Source organism: Lolium rigidum, chromosome 3 (assembly GCF_022539505.1).
Source record: "Lolium rigidum isolate FL_2022 chromosome 3, APGP_CSIRO_Lrig_0.1, whole genome shotgun sequence".
Taxonomy (NCBI): Eukaryota; Viridiplantae; Streptophyta; class Magnoliopsida; order Poales; family Poaceae; genus Lolium; species Lolium rigidum.
The window spans coordinates 45,503,500-45,523,704 of record NC_061510.1 but is presented as its reverse complement, the minus strand read 5'-3'; positions in this window follow the sequence as shown (position 1 = coordinate 45,523,704).

The following is a 20,205-nucleotide window of genomic DNA, read 5'->3' as shown; positions in this document are numbered from 1 at the left end:
TTCGCCACAACATCTGCATCCCGATCCATCTTTCTCTTACGGCTTCTGTAACCGTACGGGTCATCGTTCTGGGAACCCTACTTTCCACGGAATGTCCCCGGGCATGCCTCGTACACATCCTCCGTGTTCAGGATTCCCGAGGGCTTTTGTCAGGGCGTCGTTCTCTCTGTTGAACTTGATCCTCCCCTCTTGAGCATCCCTCATTGCCTCAATAAGCTTTTGGGTGGGTTTAATTATTTTGCCCCGATAAACACACTCCCCTGTCTCCGGGTTCGGCGATCCCCCATGCCCGTACCACCAGCTTTTGGCCCTTGGGTCCCATCCCTCCGTACTCGGATCGGATTCCTCGCGCCCTCAGCTCGTTCTCCATCTTCTCCCACCTAGGCTGCCAAAGCGATACCCTCCTGGCCCCATAATATGATTGTACTCCTTCTTGGCCGCATTCTTCTTATTTTTTTTCGACATTTCAAGGAACTGCTCCGATTTCTTTTGCTTCACAAATTCCGGCCAATCATGTTGCAGTTTCTCATATTGTCCTTCGAAAACCGGAGTCTTGCCCTGCTTGACAAAGTCATGGCCTAGTTTTTGCTTGTATTTCCGGAATGCGTCGGCCATCTTAGAAAGAGCGAACTGTTTGACTAGCTTGCACCTCTCCTTGTTTTCCTGAATCTTGTTACCCGCCTCATCGTATCTGCGGTATTCCGGAGGTAGAACGAAATGTTCTATAAGCTTCTTGAAGCAATCTTTTTTTGTTCTCTTATCGACAAAAGTGAAACCAAGACGTGCCTTCTTTGGCTCATTCCACTCCTGGACGGTAATCGAGACGTTGTCTCTAACAATGGCTCCGCATTGGCTGATAAACTTGGTGGCGTTCTTGCTGGGCTCCAGCGGCCTGCCGGTTGCTTCCTCGACAACCTCGATGGTGCATGTTTCGTTTGGTTTCATCGTCTTGGTTGCGCCACGCTTTGACGACGACGTACTCGATTTTTCGACGATCCGGCCGAGGGCTAAAATAAGAAAGAGAGTCGCGCGCGTTAGTACACACATATTTATTCAAATCAGTTAGTTTTTATCACCAGAGGCTCAATGTATATATATACCTCGGCGCCGGAGGTGGTTTCTACTTAAAATTCAAGATCGTCGTTTACCGACGTTTCTTCGGCATCATCTTGCTGACGGCGCCCTTCATCTTCACCGTCCAGGTTCAGATAAGAAGAGATATCATCTTCTTCTTGTCCGGTCGGCACATATGGAATATCGCCGTTTATGATGCCGAACATATGGTCTTCAGCGTCCAGATCATAGTTCTCCAGAATCGGGTCAGCTCTATCGTCCGCCATATGTCAGTCCTGAAAACATGTAGTAAAAACTAATTAATTAAGTGAAGAAGGGGGGCGGTGGCGGTGGCGAAAGGGCGGTGGCAAAAGGAGAGAGGGCGGTGGCGGTGGCGAAAGGGGGGACGCGTATTAGATGTGTATGCGGACTGGGTGATCGGCGCGGCCTTCCGCGCCGGTATATATAGAGACGACAACGTCACGAAGAGGGACACGGAGGAGGACGTTGTTGATCGAGTGAGTTGTGTGGACGGGTTAATTTTTGTTAAGTAGTTCTAAGTTAACAAGCTATAGAACAAAAAAAAACTTCTAAGTTAAAAAAATTAGTTAATTTTTATTACAATTTTAGATACAATTTGAAACAAAAATTTCGCACGTAATTCATGTGCTATGCGCTCACAAAGTTGTTTCATGAAAAATCGACTTGTCATGTGGCGTGTGTAAAAAAGATAAAATTCGGTGCTAAAATAAACACTTGTCACAAGATAGATTTTCTCTTTTTCATGTAGACTACAACAAATATCATTTTTTCATGAAACTTGACGAAACACACATATATTTTGGAGATGTACATGTAAAATTTTTTGTCAAATTTTCTTAACACTTGGAAATATGTTTTTTAACACTTGGAATGTTTCTGTCACATCAAGTTTTACTTTTTTTTTGTTAATTATCAAGTTTTACTTTTTTTGTTAATTTACCGTTTTTGTTAAACTAATTAACTAGTTAAAATTAAAAAGAACAAAAAACACAAAAAAAGAAAAAAAATCCGGCCGACGGCCGGCCTCCTCTCTCCTCTCTCCCTCGATCTCTCTCTCTCTCTCGGGCCGGCGGCGAGGCGACGCGGCGGCGCGGCGGTACGGTGTCCGTCGGAAGAAGTATACGGGCGGGCCGGCGGCGGCCGTCGGAAGAAAGGGCGCGGCGGCGCTCGCGTGCGGGCAGCGGCGGCGCGCGCGTGCGGCGGCGGCGGCGGCCGTCGGATCGAAGAAGTATACGGGCGGGCCGGCGCGCAACGCGGCCGGCGCGCGCGGCGAGAAGGACGCGGCACGTACACGTGTTGGCGGCGGCTCGGGCGCGGCGCGGTGGGGCGGCGGTGTCGTTGGCGTCGGCGGCGGAGGTTCGTCGCGCGGAGAAGATCGGCGGCGGGGCAGGGCGTCGCTGCAGAGGACGCGCGAGGAGAAGATCGAGAGAATGGCGCGGCGGTTCGGGCGCGAGCTTTTATAGCTCAAGACCTTTGGTCGCGGTTGGTGTGGCCAACCGCGACTAAAGGGTACCCTTTAGTCGCGGTTGGCCACACCAACCGCGACCAAATGTCATTTTTCGGCGGTTTTTGATTTCCCGCGGAAAATGACCTTTGGTCGCGGTTGGCCAGGCCAACCGCGACTAAAAGCCTTTTTCCGAATTTATTTCTAAATGTTAAAAATAAAACTATTTCATTTCTAAATGTGAAAAATACAAATAATATATCAAAAAATTCAGAAAAATAAAACTAATTCATTTCCAAATGTTAAAAATACAAATAATATATCAAAAAATTCAGAAAAATAAAACTAATTCATTTCCAAATGTTAAAAATACAAATAATATATCAAAAAATTCATAAAAATAAAACTAATTCATTTAAAAACCTTTAAAATACAAATAATATATCAAAAAATTCAGAAAAATAAAACTAATTCATTTCAAAAATTTAAAAATACAAATAATATATCAAAAAATTCAGAAAAATAAAACTAATTCAATTCAAAATTTTAAAAATACAAATAATATATCAAGAAATTCATAAAAATAAAACTAATTCAATTCAAAATCTTAAAAATACAAATAATATACCAAAAAATTCAGAAAAATCTCATCGACTAGGTGAACCAGGAGGTGCGTCATAATATTGAAGAAGGATGGCGGGAACACCAACTCGAAACTGACAAGACATTGGATCACATCGTTCTGTAACCGTGGTAGAACTTCTGGATTGATTACCTTCTCGAGAGATTGCATTGAGAAATGCACATAGCTTCACAATGGCTACTCGAACATTTTCCGCAGGAGCCCCTCAAAGCAATCGGAAGCAATTGCGTCATAATCACGTGGCGGTCGTGAGACTTCGGGTTTTGGAACTTATTCTCCGCCATGTTTATTATTCCCTTTATATTGGACGAGAATCTCGACGGGACCTTCATACTCGCTCGGGCATTCAAAAAAGATGACCTTCTCTTCTTTGGTCGGAGCGTAGGCGGCACGACCTTGAAACCGTTCCGGATGCTCGGTCATCGGGGTCTTTCAAACTTTGCTTCGGTCTCTGCCGTGCTTCCTTTGTATCATTTGACTTCCCATACACGCCCAAGAAGCTTAGGATGTTCACACAAATATTCTTCGTAACGTGCATCACGTCGATTGCGAGCGGACTTCTAGGACTTTCCAATATTCTAGCTCCCGTAATATAGATTTCTTCTTCCACATGGCTACGTGCCCGTCGGCTCCCTTCGGAACCGATTGTCCGCCAGGACCCTTTCCAAAGATGACTTTCAAATCCTTGACCATATCAAATACCTCGAGCACCGAGTGTGTTCCGCAGGCTTCGGCCGGTGATCTGCCTTGCCGTTGTAATGCTTGCCTTTCTTTCTTACTCGGATGACCTTTCGGAAGAAATCGACGATGCCCAAGGTACACGTTCTTCTTACAATTTGGCAAATGTACACTTTCAGTCTCATGTAAGCAGTGCGTGCATGCATTGTATCCCTTATTTGACGAGTCCCGAAAGGTTACTAAGAGCAGGCCAATCGTTGATGGTTACGAAAAGCAACGCTCGTAGGTCAAATTCCTCTTCTTTGTGCTCATCCCACACACGGACACCATGTCTGCCCCACAGCTGTAAAAGCTCATCAACTAATGGCCTTAGGTACACATCGATGTCGTTGCCGGGTTGCTTCGGACCTTGGATGAGCACTGAGATCATAATGAACTTCCGCTTCATGCACAACCAAGGAGGAAGGTTGTAGATGCATAGAGTCACGGTCCATGTGCTATGACTGGAGCTCTGCTCGCCAAAAGGATACATGCCATCCGTACTTAGACCAAATCTTATGTTCCTTGCGTCGGCTGCAAAATCTTTGAACTCTCTGTCGATCTTTCTCCATTGCGTTCCATCTCGCGGGGTGTCTCAACTCCCCGTCCGACTTACGGTCCTCTTTGTGCCATCGCAACAACTTGGCATGCTCTTTGTTCCCGAATAGACGTTTCAACCGTGGTATTATAGGAGCATACCACATCACCTTGGCGGGAACCCTCTTCCCGGGTTTCGGCCCTCAACATCGTCACCAGGGTCATCGCCTCCGATCTTATAACGCAATGCGGTGCATACCGGGCATTCATTCAAATTCTCGTATTCACCACGGTAGAGGATGCAGTCGTTGATGCATGCATGTATCTTCGTAACCTCTAAACCTAGAGGGCGAGACAACCTTCTTTGCTTCGTACGTACTCGGTGGGCAACTCGTTATTCTTTGGAAACATATTCTTCAACATTTTCAGCAAGTTTTCAAATGCCGAGTCAGCCTACACCTGCTCGTGCCTTCCATTTCAAGCAAATCCAGTGTGCAGCCCAGCTTTTTCAGTACCATCATCGCATCCGGGGTACAGCGCCTTCCTGTGATCCTCTAACATGCGATCCAAATTCTCCCTCTCTTTTTCAGTTTCGCAGCGTCTCCGTGCATCAGCAATGGTCCGACCAAGATCATCAACGGGATCATCACGTGCCTCTTCTTGATCACCTTCCCCTTCACCTTCCCCACCTTCAGCATCATCGATGAAAGTATCACCGAAATGATCAAGATAGCTCTCATCGATGTCATCCCCTTCTTCATCTTCTTCCATTATAACCCCTCTTTCTCCATGCTTGGTCCAACAATTATAGCTTGGCATGAAACCATGCCGAATCAGAGTGCGAGTGAACTTCCCTTGAGGAAGAGTAACCCTTCGATTCTTACGATCAACACATGGACAGATAACAAAACCCCCTGCTTGTTCGCATTAGCCACTACGAGGAAATCTTTCAAACCCGTAGTGAATTCGCCGGAGAGTCGGCTAGCGTACATCCATTGCCGATTCATCTGCATTATTATAATACAAAATATATAAGTAACCATCATGCATTTGTTAAACTAAATACAAATTAAACAATGAACTACAAATGTATATGCATATTTTATCAATGACACATATATATGAAAGGTTCAAGTTGTTGCTAACCGCGATCGAGGAGGAAAAAATAAATGAGGAAGCTCGATCAAGTGTGGCTCCGACACTTCATATCATGTTTGTTTCATGCTCTTGGGACATTTCATCAAACACCTTGTGTGCATAAGAGGAGCCAAAAGCAAACCCTACACCCCCTTGTGAAGTTTGTGAAGAGAAGTGGCACCAAATGACTAAGTGCTGTGGGCTGAGTGGTATATATAGGGGAGGGGCTTTAGTCGCGGTTGGCCAGGCCAACCGCGACTAAAGGCCTGAGGACATTTAGTCGCGGTTGGCCCGGCCAACCGCGACTAAAGCCCCCCACGTGCACCGGCTGGCCACCGAGCGCCCGGGCCCGGGCCTTTGGTCGCGGTTCGCCTCCCGAACCGCGACTAAAGGTACCATTAGTCGCGGTTCCTACAGCTTCGCGACTTATGGGGCTCACCGGAAGCCTGTTTTTCTACTAGTGCGCACGGTCCCCTGGGGCGGCGGTAGGAGGCACGCCTCCGCGCCAGGGGGGTGATCCGGAACCCGGCGGTTGATGGCGGCGCGGCCATCTCATCACGTCTTCGCCGCGGCCTCGCCAGGTGGGCGATGATGGGGGCGGCGGTGCGGCCGTGGAACCATGGCGGCGCAGCTCTCTCCTCCGTTCCTCGCCGCAGACTCGCCGGGCAGGCGGTTTGGGGGCGGCGGCGTGGCCCTGGATCCTGGTGGCGCGATCCTCTCCTTCCTTCCTTGCCTCGGTGATGCGCGCGTAAATGTACACGTCCGTTGGGAACCCCAAGAGGAAGGTATGATGCGCACAGTGGCAAGTTTTCCCTCAGAAAGAAACCAAGGTTTAATCGAACCAGGAGGAGCCAAGAAGCACGTTGAAGGTTGATGGTGGCGAAATGTGATGCGGCGCAACACCGGGGATTCCGGCGCCAACGTGGAACCTGCACAACAAAACCAAAGTACTTTGCCCCAACGAAACAGTGAGGTTGTCAATCTCACCGGCTTGCTGTAACAAAGGATTAAGCGTATCGAGTGGAAAATGATTGTTTGCAAGAAAACAGTAAAACACAATTGCAATAGATTGTATGCTATGTAAAGAATAGGACCGGGGTCCACAGTTCACTAGAGGTGTCTCTCCCATAAGATAAAAGCATGTTGGGTGAACAAATTACAGTCGGGCAATTGACAAATAGAGAAGGGCATAACAATGCATGTACATGATATGATAAATATAGTGAGATTTAATTGGGCATTACGACAAAGTACATAGACCGCCATCCAACTGCATCTATGCCTAAAAAGTCCACCTTCAGGTTATCATCCGACCCCCATTCAGTATTAAGTTGCAAAGCAACAGACAATTGCATTAAGTATGGTGCGTAATGTAATCAACAACTACATCCTTAGACATAGCATCAATGTTTTATCCCTAGTGGCAACAAGCACAACACAACCTTAGAACTTTCCGTCACTCGTCCTAGTGTCAATGCGAGCATGAACCCACTATCGAGCATAAATACCCCCTCTTGGAGTTAAGAGCAAAAACTTGGCCGCAGCCTCTACTAATAACGGAGAGCATGCAAGATCGTAAACAACACATAAACAATAGATTGATAATCACCATAACATAGTATTCTCTATCCATCGGATCCCGACAAACACAACATATAGTATTACAGATAGATGATCTGGATCATGTTAGGCAGCTCACAAGATCCAACAATGAAGCACAACAAGGAGAAGACGACCATCTAGCTACTGCTATGGACCCATGGTCCAGGGGTGAACTACTCACTCATCACTCCGGAGGCGATCATGGCGATGAAGAGTCCTCCGGGAGATGAATCCCCTCTCCGGCAGGGTGCCGGAGGCGATCTCCTGAATCCCCCGAGATGGGATTCGCGGCGGCGGCGTCTCCGGAAGGTTTTCCGTATCGTGGCTCTCGGTATCGGGGGTTTCGCGACGGGGGCTTTAAGTAGGCGAAAGGGTAGGTCAAGAGGCGGCGCGAGGGGCCCACACCATAGGCCGGCGCGGCCGGGGCCTCGGGCCGCGCCGCCCTATGGTGTGGCCACCTCGTGGCCCCACTTCCTTCCCTCTTCGGTCTTCCGGAAGCTCCGTGCAAAAATAGGACCCCGGGCGAAGATTTCGTCCAATTCCGAGAATATTTCCTTACTAGGATTTCGAAACCAAAAACAGCAGAAACAGACAAGCGGCTCTTCGGCATCTTGTTAATAGGTTAGTTCCAGAAAATGCATAAATATGACATATAATGTGCATAAAACATGTAGGTATCATCAATAAAGTAGCATGGAACATAAGAAATTATCGATACGTTGGAGACGTATCACTCGGCATCGCCGGGCGGGTGGTGATGGGGGCGGATCTCATGCTGCTCCTCCTCAAGGTCTGGATCACGGCAAAAAGGGCGGCGACCCTGGATGGCGGTGACGGCGTCGACCTGGTGGCAGGTGGCGGGCGTCATGACTTGGAAGCCGGCGATGGTTTCGCCGGTGGAGGGTTGGGTTGGCCAGCCCGGGATGGTCGCCGACGTCCGACCTGAATAAAGGCGGCGGTCTTAGGGCCTCTCTTGCGTGAAGAGGAGGACCTACCGGAGGCCTGGACTCGTGATCTGTCCGGAGGGTTGAGTTCCGGAAGGCTCCGTCGGCGAATGTAACACTGCTTTGCCTGGAGTTTGCTGGATCGGAGGTATTCGGTCATGCGCACCCATGCGTTTATTCCGACCGTTTGGTTCTGGAGGGAGCGGCGCGAAGCTCTTTTTCTGTGTTGACATCAAGTGACTATGGATCCATGATGAAAGTCGGAAGAAGAGAATTTCTTGAAGGCCGGAGAGGAGGACTAGCTAAGGGAGGTTCAAGTCTCCGCGCTGTTGAGGGGCTTGCTTGGTGTCCCGGCTTCACAGCAGCGGTTTGGAAGTGGGGGCGGCAACACAGGTGAAGCGCGAGTCCTACCTTTCAGGGTGAAAACCCAAGGTCTGGCCTTAACTGGTTGTGCCTGGCAGTGACCATGGTGGAGGCATTGTTTTGAGAGCGGGGACTATCTTCAGGGTGAAAACCTAAGATCTTTGATCGGGCGACGGCGGTGTTTGAGCACTGTTTCCTTCTTGAAGGCGTTGTTTTTTGGAGAGTCTGTAATTCAGGTGTTGTCATGGTGGTGGATGTATTGCTGTTGTTAGGCCCGAGATGCTGTAGCGGGACTTTTGTTTCTTAGTTTTCTTTTCCTTTTTTTGGCCGTGTGCATCCGTAGTGCCATTAGGGTGGTGCGTTGTTGCAGAGGCTAGGTGTAATTGGTATCTTCTTGATATTAATATATTCCCTTTATCAAAAAAAGACATCCTAAACCGCAAATCTTAAATACCCTGAAGAAAAATACTCTAAACGTGTTTTGCAGGCTGGAAAAAAGGCTCGCAGCCTAGACACCGCAAAAGAAATTTCCTAAACAGCATATTTTCTATCCAAACCCACAATCAGCCTTTTTTTTCTCCTTCTTCATCAACCTGGCTGCTCCCTCCCGCCCACCCCGTCCCACGCCGGCGGGCTGCTGGATGCCCGCCCCCGCGGCGGCCGCTCGCTGCACGCCCTCGCCTGCGCCGCCCACCGGCCGCTCGCTGCACGCCCCCGCCCGCGCTGCTCGCCGATCGGGCTTTGTTTGTGCAATCTTGCTCGCAACACCCTCTCCTCCAGCGAACCTGCGATCGCCGTCTCTAACTGAATGCTCAACTGAGGTCGTGTACAACAACCTTAACCGCACAAGCCTGGGCTGGGCCTACCCCCATCCCTAGAGGAGCCGTATGAGGCGGAAGCTCCACGTACGGTTTTGAAGCCGAGCCTTTCCAGCAATGGGGCCTAGGGACCGATATGATGATTGGTTTAGGTAGGGCGGCCCACGCTTGTCTCGCCCGCGCTCGCGCCAATAGCCGCTTTGCCCCACGTCGGCCGCTCGCTGCCCGCCCGTGCTCGTGCCAGCAGCCGCTCTGCCCTGGGCCGGCCGCTGGCTGCCCGCTCGTGCCCGCCCGCCCACCCGCTGGCCGCCCGCTCCAAGCAACCGCTCCGCCCGCCCCAGCAGCCGCGCCGCTCACCCCCGCCACCCGTCCGCTCCGGATTTAGGCGAATTTTGGCCCGATTCCAGCGACTCCGGCGAATATTGGAAGTGTCTGACACTCGTACGGGTTGAAGTTTTCTTGGCGCCAAGGCGGGAGTTGAAATGGGGTTCACTCCCAAAAGGCTTCCCGAAGTTGGGTAGTTGAGGCTTTCGCGACGTGAAACCAGATAGTGATATGGATATCCAGGCCTGCTGGCCTGGTACACTAGGACAGCCATTGATACGAGGATTAAGTCTAAGGTTGTACCATTATTATTCTATCGTAGCATTGTTATTAGGAAATAATGTAGCCAGGTCATGTGGTGAGCCAAATTAGGGTCTTTAGTGTGTCTGTTGGGATTGGGCCTGTCCATCCCAACTAGGCCCATAAGTGGGCGCCCCAGTCCAATAGGGGCTGGCCGACCACCCTCCCCCTCATATAAGGAGGTGGGGTGGCTAGGGTTACGTTTAGATTAGATTGAATCCAGAACATGTAGAACCTCGAGTTCATACTATCACCGTCCCTATGGGATTGGCGTGCGTGACGGCGTCTTGGATGTTCGTCTGGTTATCCAATAAAGGTGTGAGAGTTCTTGAGTCTGTCAAGAGTAATCATATGTGCTTGAGTATCCTTGAATCTGTCAAGGGAGTTCAAGATCTATCGGTCCTATGGATCATCAAGGTGCATCGTGAAAGGTCGGGCCAACGGTTTCTCATCATGTGGTATCAGTTTGCTAGGTTGATCACGGTGCAGATTGCTTTGTTGCTCGGTTGTTTCTGCTCGGTTGCCGTGGCTAACATTGGGTACGTCGCCGCCATGTTGTTGGTGAAGATCGAGGAGGAGGAAGTGGGCGGCAGAGTCAAGTTTCAAGAACATCTGCGAAGTTGTTGTTGACTGGCAGATCGCCAGATCCGTTAGTCGACATGGTTGGAGGCAGATTGTGAGTTGCTACGATTCTGTAGATTGGTTACTGTTGTGATCGCCGGCCAGATTGTTTTGTTCGTGATTGGTGTTGGACAAGAAGAAGGAGCAGCATGTCCAGGCGCGAGAGGAGTAAACTCACGTGGAGAGTCCACGATCGGGAGCTGCAGCAGATATTTCATTGTTTATTCAGGATTGCCTTTAGGCCAGACGAGTTATTCAGTTCAGATCGATGCAAAATTGATTTTTGGTGGTGCGCTACGTACGGAGCAGCAGCGCGTGGGCACAAGGATCGATTGACGTAGTCCAGGCGATCGATTCATTTGCCCATTGTTTTCCATGGAGCTGATTGTGTGATCAGATCGATTAAGGAAGGTACAGATCATATATGAATAAGAAGGTTTGGTTTGGCCCGTACGTAAGTTTTTTTGCGAGGCTAGCAAAGGAAAGAGAAAAAAAAATCACGATCTATTCCGTCCGTGTGAAGACCAGATAGCAAGGAAAGAAAAGAAAAGTTCGGATCAAACTTGTTTTCTTTGGTGGTGCGTGGTGTCCACGTAACAAAGAAAAAAAATGGGGTTGTTTGCTTAGTACAGGCAGACTCAACCTGATCACTTTCCTTGGATGGGTGGCCACGTGAAGGTTTCCTCCTAGGCAACAGCAGATTATTAAAAAACTGGACATATCCGATGGGATTTTTGCGCAAGAAAAAAAAGGAGGTAAAGGCTGGACCGTTTTGGGCAAGCTTGAGAAAAAGAAGAAGAGAGAAATCACGTGCACAGTGTACCGGTTGTGCTACGCGACAAGCTGATTAACGGATGTTTCGTGCACGGGCAGAAATAAAAGAAAGGACAGAAAAGTGCGACATAAAATGAGACACTGGTTTTTAGAAGAATGCATACTCAGGTGTGTTCAGCTTATTTGGATCCATGGCGTGCAGGAGTTTGTTCTGTGTGTTTTGGGTGATATGCTTGGTACACTAGGAGGTGTTTTCAGCTTATTTGGATCCATGGCGTGCAGGAGTTTGTTCTGTGTGTTTTGGGTGATATGCATGGTGCACTTTCAGTTTGTATTTGGAGGATGCATGTGTCTCAATCACGTTGATGGCGTCGAAGACCAAATGTCGCCAAGGACAAGCCAAGCTAGTCGAGAGGGAGGATGAGGTGTGGAAGACTGGCGAGGCTTGAGGATGAAGATCGGCGATGTTCTTATCTGACGTCACCCTTTTTCTAGCAGACCCTCACGCGTTGGGGACAACGCTTTTTGAAGAAGGGGAGAATGATATGGATATCCAGGCCTGGTACACTAGGACAGCCATTGATACGAGGATTAAGTCTAAGGTTGTACCATTATTATTGTATCGTAGCATTGTTATTAGGAAATAATGTAGCCAGGTCATGTGGTGGGTCAAATTAGGGTCTTTAGTGTGTCTGTTGGGATTGGGCCTGTCCATCCCAACTAGGCCCATAAGTGGGCGCCCCAGTCCAATAGGGGCTGGCCGACCACCCTCCCCCTCATATAAGGAGGTGGGGTGGCTAGGGTTAGGTTTAGATTAGATTGAATCCAGAACATGTAGAACCTCGAGTTCATACTATCACCGTCCCTATGGGATCGGCGTGCGTGACGGCGTCTTGGATGTTCGTCCGGTTATCCAATAAAGGTGTGAGAGTTCTTGAGTCTGTCAAGAGTAATCATATGTGCTTGAGTATCCTTGAATCTGTCAAGGGAGTTCAAGATCTATCGGTCCTATGGATCATCAAGGTGCATCGTGAAAGGTCGGGCCAACGGTTTCTCATCACCAGATTCAGGACTCCACCAGCTTAATTATCTTAGTTTAGGTAATGGTCATATGTGGGCCAATTAGGGTTTTTAATAAATCGAGTTAGTTTGGTTTGGGCCTGTCCAAACCAAGGTAGAGAGGCCCACTAGGGCTGGCCGGCCACCCCACCCCTCATATAAGTGGAGGTGCGGCTAGGGTTTAGAGATAGACAAGTTTAGACTAAAGATTAGGGTTTTCCCCATTGCGTGTGTTCACGTGTATCATCCCTCCGGGGGTACGGCGCTGCCGTTTATCTATTATTATCCGCTGCGAAGGTTCTTGTGTTCATCAAGGATTATCTAGCTCTTGGTTTGAGGCGGTCGTCCATCGATCCGTTGCTTGCTGGATTCGTTCCCTCTTCTCCAGGCTGCGTTCATCGCGTTGTTGGGAGGATTCTCTACCCCAGGTTCTCGCTGTGAAAGACCGGGCATCAATCTAGGTGGATCGGCTTGGATCAACCGTATCATGTGGTATCAGCTTTCTGGGTTGCTCACGGCGAGGTTTTGTTGATCGATCTCTTTGATCGGTTTGCTGCGGAGAAGATTAGCTCTTAGATCGGAGGAGTTTGGCTCTCGGTCGAAGGAGGTTGGTTGGAGGAAGTTTGGAGTTGTTTGGGGCAGTTTGGAGGTCATCCATGGCTGTTTCGGAGGTCAAAATCGCGAAAAAACGCGACCAGCATCGGGAAGAAGACGAAATTTCGCGACCAGGAAAAATCCGGTCAGAAATCCGGTCAACCGGGCCACAGACCGGGCAGGCCGTCGTAGAATCCGGTCAACCGGGCGGCAGACCGGGAAGTGCGCAAAATTTCGTCCGGTTTGGTTCCGGTACGATGCATCCGGTTGGCGACCGGTCAACCGGGCCACAGACCGGACAGGCCGGTCCACAGGCCGGTCCAACCGGGCCCTAGGCGGGGAAGGCTGCTGCTGGTTCTGATTCTTCGGCGACGATAACCAGTGCTGCTGCTGGTACTTCTGCTGTTCTGTCTGCATTACAAGTGCGTGCTCTGGGTTGGAAGTGGGACATCTACTATGACTACCTCGGTATGAGGACTGGTAAACCATTTGATGAGCCAATCAAGTGGCGGTTGTCTCGTTCTTCAACACCCATAGAATATCAAGTTTGGGAGTCAGCCATTGACGATGGTTTTGAGAGATGCAAGGTGGTGAATAGCACGTTCGGTGGCCAACTTGAATTTGATATTGCATACCGACGTGTTGATCATGAGTTAGCTGAGTGGTATCATGATTTTCTGATAGTTCGAGGTATCATTGGACTACGGTCTAGTTGGGCAGATTTCAAGCAGTTTTTGCGTGCTAGATTTCAGGTTAAGTCCACAAAGTTGAACAACGCGGTGGTGTGCTCTAACATTACCGTGAAGGAGGTGGTTCCAATACAGACAGTCACTGAGGAGAGGAAACCTGGCTCTGATACCAAGAGCGCTACTGTGACTGTTGAGGAGGATGTACCATTGAGCGGGTTGAATATGCAACTGATACGTCTCCAACGTATCGATAATCTCTTATGTTCCATGCCACTTTATTGATGATACCTACATGTTTTATGCACATTATATGTCATATTTATGCATTTTCTGGAACTAACCTATTAACGAGATGCCGAAGAGCCGATTGTCGTTTTCTCTGTTTTTGGTTTCAGAAATCCTAGTAAGGAAATATTCTCGGAATTGGACGAAATCTTCGCCCAGGGTCCTATTTTTGCACGGAGCTTCCAGAAGACCGAAGAGATAACGAAGTGGGGCCACGAGGCGCCGCCACCATAGGGCCGCGCGGCCAGAGGGGGGGCCCGCGCCGCCCTATGGTGTGGGCCCCTCGTCAGCCCCCCTGACCTACCCTTCCGCCTACAAATAGCCTCCGTCGCGAAACCCCCAGCATCGAGAGCCACGATACGGAAAACCTTCCGGAGACGCCGCCGCCGCGAATCCCATCTCGGGGGATTCGGGAGATCGCCTCCGCACCCCGCCGGAGAGGGGATTCATCTCCCGGAGGACTCTTCATCGCCATGATCGCCTCCGGAGTGATGAGTGAGTAGTTCACCCCCGGACCATGGGTCCATAGCAGTAGCTAGATGGTCGTCTTCTCCTTGTTGTGCTTCATTGTTGGATCTTGTGAGCTGCCTAACATGATCAAGATCATCTATCTGTAATACTATATGTTGTGTTTGTCGGGATCCGATGGATAGAGAATACTATGTTATGGTGATTATCAATCTATTGTTTAAGATCTTGCATGCTCTCCGTTATTAGTAGAGGCTCTGGCCAAGTTTGTACTCTTAACTCCAAGAGGGAGTATTTATGCTCGATAGTGGGTTCATGCCTTCATTGACACCTGGAACAGTGACAGAAAGTTCTAAGGTTGTGATGTGATGTTGCCACTAGGGATAAAACATTGATTCTATGTCTAAGGATGTAGTTGTCGATTACATTACGCACCATACTTAATGCAATTGTCTGTTGCTTAGCAACTTAATACCGAATGGGGTTCGGATGATAACCTCGAAGGTGGACTTTTTAGGCATAGATGCAGTTGGATGGCGGTCTATGTACTTTGTCGTAATGCCCAATTAAATCTCACTATATTTATCATATCATGTACATGCATTGTTATGCCTTTCTCTATTTGTCAATTGCCCGACTGTAATTTGTTCACCCAACATGCTTTTATCTTATGGGAGAGACACCTCTAGTGAACTGTGGACCCCGGTCCTATTCTTTACATAGCATACAATCTACTGCAATTGTGTTTTACTGTTTTCTTGCAAACAATCATCTTCCACTCGATACGTTTAATCCTTTGTTACAGCAAGTCGGTGTGATTGACAACCTCACTCGTTTCGTTGGGGCAAAGTACTTTGGTTTTGTTGTGCGATTCCACGTTGGCGCTACGATACGTCTCCGACGTATCGATAATTTCTTATGTTCCATGCTACTTTATTGATGATACCTACATGTTTTATGCACATTATATGTCGTATTTACGCATTTTCTCGGAACTAACCTATTAACAAGATGCCGAAGTGCCAGTCCTCGTTTTCCGCTGTTTTTGGTTTCAGAAATCCTAGTAACGAAATATTCTCGGAATTGGACGAAATCAACGCCCAGTGTTCCTATTTTGCCCGGAAGCATCCGGAACACCCGAGAGCCGCGCAGAGGGGGCCCCGGTGGGCCCGGATGACATGGTGGCGCGGCCCAGGCCCTGGTCGCGCCACCCTATGGTCTCGTCGCCTCGTTGACCCTCCTGCGCCGCCTCTTCGCCTATATAAAGCCCCTGCATCGAAAACCCTTACGGAGGAAGTCACGATACGAGAAAAGTTCCAGAGCCGCCGCCATCGCGAAGCCAAGATCTGGGGGACAGGAGTCTCTGTTCCGGCACCCTGCCGGAGCGGGGAAGTGCCCCCTGAAGGCTTCTCCATCGACACCGCTGCCATCTCCACCGCCATCTTCATCACCGCTGCTGCTCCCATGAGGAGGGAGTAGTTCTCCATCGAGGCTCGGGGCTGTACCGGTAGCTATGTGGTTCATCTCTCTCCTATGTACTTCAATACAATAATCTCATGAGCTGCCTTACATGATTGAGATTCATATGATGATGCTTGTAATCTAGATGTCATTATGCTAGTCAAGTGGGTTTTACCTATGTGATCTCCTGAGACTCCTTGTCCCACGTGTGTAAAGGTGACAAGTGTGTGCACCGTGTGGGTCTCTTAGGCTATATTTCACGAAGTACTTATTCACCGTTGAAGAGCGTAGTGAAGTGCTTATTTATATCTCTTGATGATTGCAATGTGTTTGTATCACAATTTATCTATGTGCTACTCTAGTGATGTGTTATTAAAGTAGTTTTATTCCTCCCGCATGTGTGCAAAGGTGACAAGTGCGTGCACCGTGTTAGTACTTGGTTTATGCTATGATCATGATCTCTTGTAGATTGCGAAGTTAACTATTGCTATGATAATATTGATGTGATCTATTCCTCCTACATATGCATGAAGGTGACAAGTGTGCATGCTATGCTAGTACTTGGTTTAGTCGTTTTGATCTATCTTACACTTAAGGTTACTTAAACATGAGCATTATTGTGGAGCTTGTTAACTCCGGCATTGAGGGTTCGTGTAATCCTACGCAATGTGTTCATCATCCAACAAAAGTGTAGAGTATGCATTTATCTATTCTCGTTATGTGATCAATGTTGAGAGTGTCCACTAGTGAAAGTGTAATCCCTAGGCCTTGTTCCTAAATACCGCTGAGTTACTACCGCTTGTTTACTCGTTTCTACCGTGTTACTACTCGCTGCAATACTACCACCATCAACTACACGCCAGCAAGCTATTTTCCTCGGCACCATTGCTACTCGCTTATATATATTCATACCACATGTATTTCACTATCTCTTCGCCGAACTAGTGCACCTATTTGGTGTGTTGGGGACACAAGAGACTTCTTGCTTTGTGGTTGCAGTGGTTGCATGAGAGGGATATCTTTGACCTCTTCCTCCCCGAGTTCGATAAACCTTGGGTGATCCACTTAAGGGAAACTTGCTGCTGTTCTACAAACCTCTGCTCTTGGAGGCCCAACACTGTCTACAGGAAAGGAGGGGGAACGTAGACATCAAGCACTTTTCTGGCGCCGTTGTCGGGGAGGAAAGGTAAAAGGTACTCACACTCCGGACCTCGGCTACTAAGCTATTTTCCGGCGCTATTGTAAGTACTCGAAGCTATTTCCTTTAGACTCTGCAATTACATCTTTTTGTTTCTTGTTTACACTAGTTAGGCATAATGGACAACAACGAGCTTCTTATTCTATTTCCTGATTTAAGACATGGATGGTTTGATGCGAAAATTAAAAAACCCATGGAACATATTAATATGAATGCTTTGAACACTATCGTTGCTAATGATATGGAAAATTCTAAGCTTGGGGAAGCTGGCTTTGATGAGCATGATATTTTTAGTCCCCCAACCATTGAGGAGAAAATTTACATTGATGATACTTTGCCTCCCATTTATGATGATTATAATGATAGTAGTCTTTTGTTACCACCTGTTATGGAGGATAAATTTGATTATGATTACAATATACCTCCTATATTTGATAGCTACTTTGTTGAATTTGCTCCCACTACAACTAATAAAATTGATTATGCTTATGTTGGGAGTAGTAATTATTTTATGCATGAGACTCATGATAAGAATGCTTTATGTGATAGTTATATTGTTGAGTTTGCTCATGATGCTACTGAAAGTTATTATGAGAGAGGAAAATATGGTTGTAGAAATTTTCATGTTACTAAAACACCTCTCTATGTGCTGAAATTTTTGAAGCTACACTTGTTTTATCTTCCTATGCTTGTTACTTTGATCTTCATGAACTTGTTTATTTACAAGATTCCTATGCATAGGAAGCATGTTAGACTTAAATGTGTTTTGAATTTGCCTCTTGATGCTCTCTTTTGCCTCAAATACTATTTCTTGCGAGTGCATCATTAAAACTGCTGAGCCCATCTTAATGGCTATAAAGAAAGAACTTCTTGGGAGATAACCCATGTGTTTATTTTACTACAGCAATTTGTTGTTTATGTTGAGTCTTGGAAGTTGTTTACTACTGTAGCAACCTCTCCTTATCATGTTTTTGTGCCAAGTAAAGTTTTTATGTCAAAGTTGATGTTATATTTGGGATCGCTGCGCAGGAACAGCATTGCTGTCTGTCACGAATCTGGGTACAGTTCTCTGTAGAAAATTCGAAAAAATCTGCCAATTTACGAGCGTGATCCTCAGATATGTACGCAACTTTCATTAGTTTTGAGTTTTTCCATTTGAGCAAGTCTGGTGCCAGCTTTAAATTCGTCTTTACGGACTGTTCTGTTTTTGACAGATTCTGCCTTTTATTTCGCATTGCCGCTTTTGTTAAGTTGAATGAGTTTCTTTGTTCCATTAACTTTCAGAAGTTTTGTGCAATGTCCAGAAGTGTTAAGAATGATTGTGTCACCTCTGAACATGTGAATTTTTGATTATGCACTAACCCTCTAATGAGTTTGCTTGAAGTTTGGTGTGAAGGAAGTTTTCAAGGGTCAATAGAAGAGGGTGATATAATGTGATCGAGAAGAGCGAAAGGTCTAAGCTTGGGGATGCCCCGGTGGTTCATCCCTGCATATTTTAAGAAGACTCAAGCATCTAAGCTTGGGGATGCCCAAGGCATCCCCTTCTTCATCGACAACTTATCAGGTTTCTTCTAGTGAAACTATATTTTTATTCAGTCACATCTTATGTACTTTACTTGGAGCGTATGTGTGCTTTTATTTTAGCTTTTGTTTTGTTATCTTAGTTCTCTGAATAAGTTCATCCTTGTGTGGGAGAGAGACACGCTCCGCTGGTTCGTATGAACACATGTGTTCTTAGCTCATAATATTCATGGCGAAGTTTCCTCTTCGTTAAGTTGTTATATGGTTGGAATTGGAAAATGCTACATGTAGTAATTGGTAAAATGTCTTGGATAATGTGATACTTGGCAATTGTTGTGCTCATGTTTAAGCTCTTGCATCATATACTTTGCACCCATTAATGAAGAAATACATAGAGCTTGCTAAAATTTGATTTGCATATTTGGTTTCTCTAAGGTCTAGATAATATCTAGTATTGAGTTTTGAACAACAAGGAAGACGGTGTAGAGTCTTATAATGTTTTCAATATGTCTTTTATGTGAGTTTTGCTGCACCGGTTCATCCTTGTGTTTGTTTCAAATAAACCTTGCTAGCCTAAGCCTTGTATCGAGAGGGAATACTTCTCATGCATCCAAATCCTTGAGCCAACTACTATGCCATTTGTGTCCACCATACCTACCTACTACATGGTATTTCTCCGCCATTCCAAAGTAAATTGCTTGAGTGCTACCTTTAAAATTCCATCATTTACATTTGCAATATATAGCTCATGGGACAAAATAGCCTTAAAAACTATCGTAGTATTGAATATGTACTTATGCACTTTATCTCTTATTAAGTTGCTTGTTGTGCGATAACCATGCTTCTGGGGACGCCATCAACTTTATCTTTGTTGAATATCATGTGAGATGCTATGCATGTCCGTCTTGTCTGAAGGTCTATCATTTTAGTGGTTGGAGCATGCAAAATTGTTAGAGAAGAACATTGGGCCGCTAACTAAAGCCATGAACCATGGTGGAAGTTTCAGCTTTGGACATATATCCTCAATCTCATATGAGAATAATAACTGTTGCTACATGCTTATGCATTTAAGAGGAGTCCATTATCTCGTTGTCCATGTTGTCCCGGTATGGATGTCTAAGTTGAGAATAATCAAAAGCGAGAAATCCGAAATGCGAGCATTCTCCTTAGACCTTTGTACAAAGCGGCATGGAGGTACCCCTTTGTGACACTTGGTTGAAACATGGCATGCGAAGATCCGGTAGTCCAAGTTAAGTAGGACGAGGTGCGGGCACTATTAGTATACTATGCGTGAGGCTTGCAACTTGTAAGATATAATTTTCATAACTCATATGCTTTATTACTACCGTTGACAAAATTGTTTCATGTTTTCAAAATAAAAGCTCTAGCACAAATACAGCAATCGATGCTTTCCTCTATTGAAGGACCATTCTTTTACTTTTATTGTTGAGTCAGTTTACCTATCTCCCTCCACCTTAAGAAGCAAACACTTGTGTGAACTGTGCATTGATTCCTACATACTTGCATATTGCACTTGTTATATTACTTTATGTTGACAATATCCATGAGATATACATGTTATAAGTTGAAAGCAAACCGCTGAAACTTCAT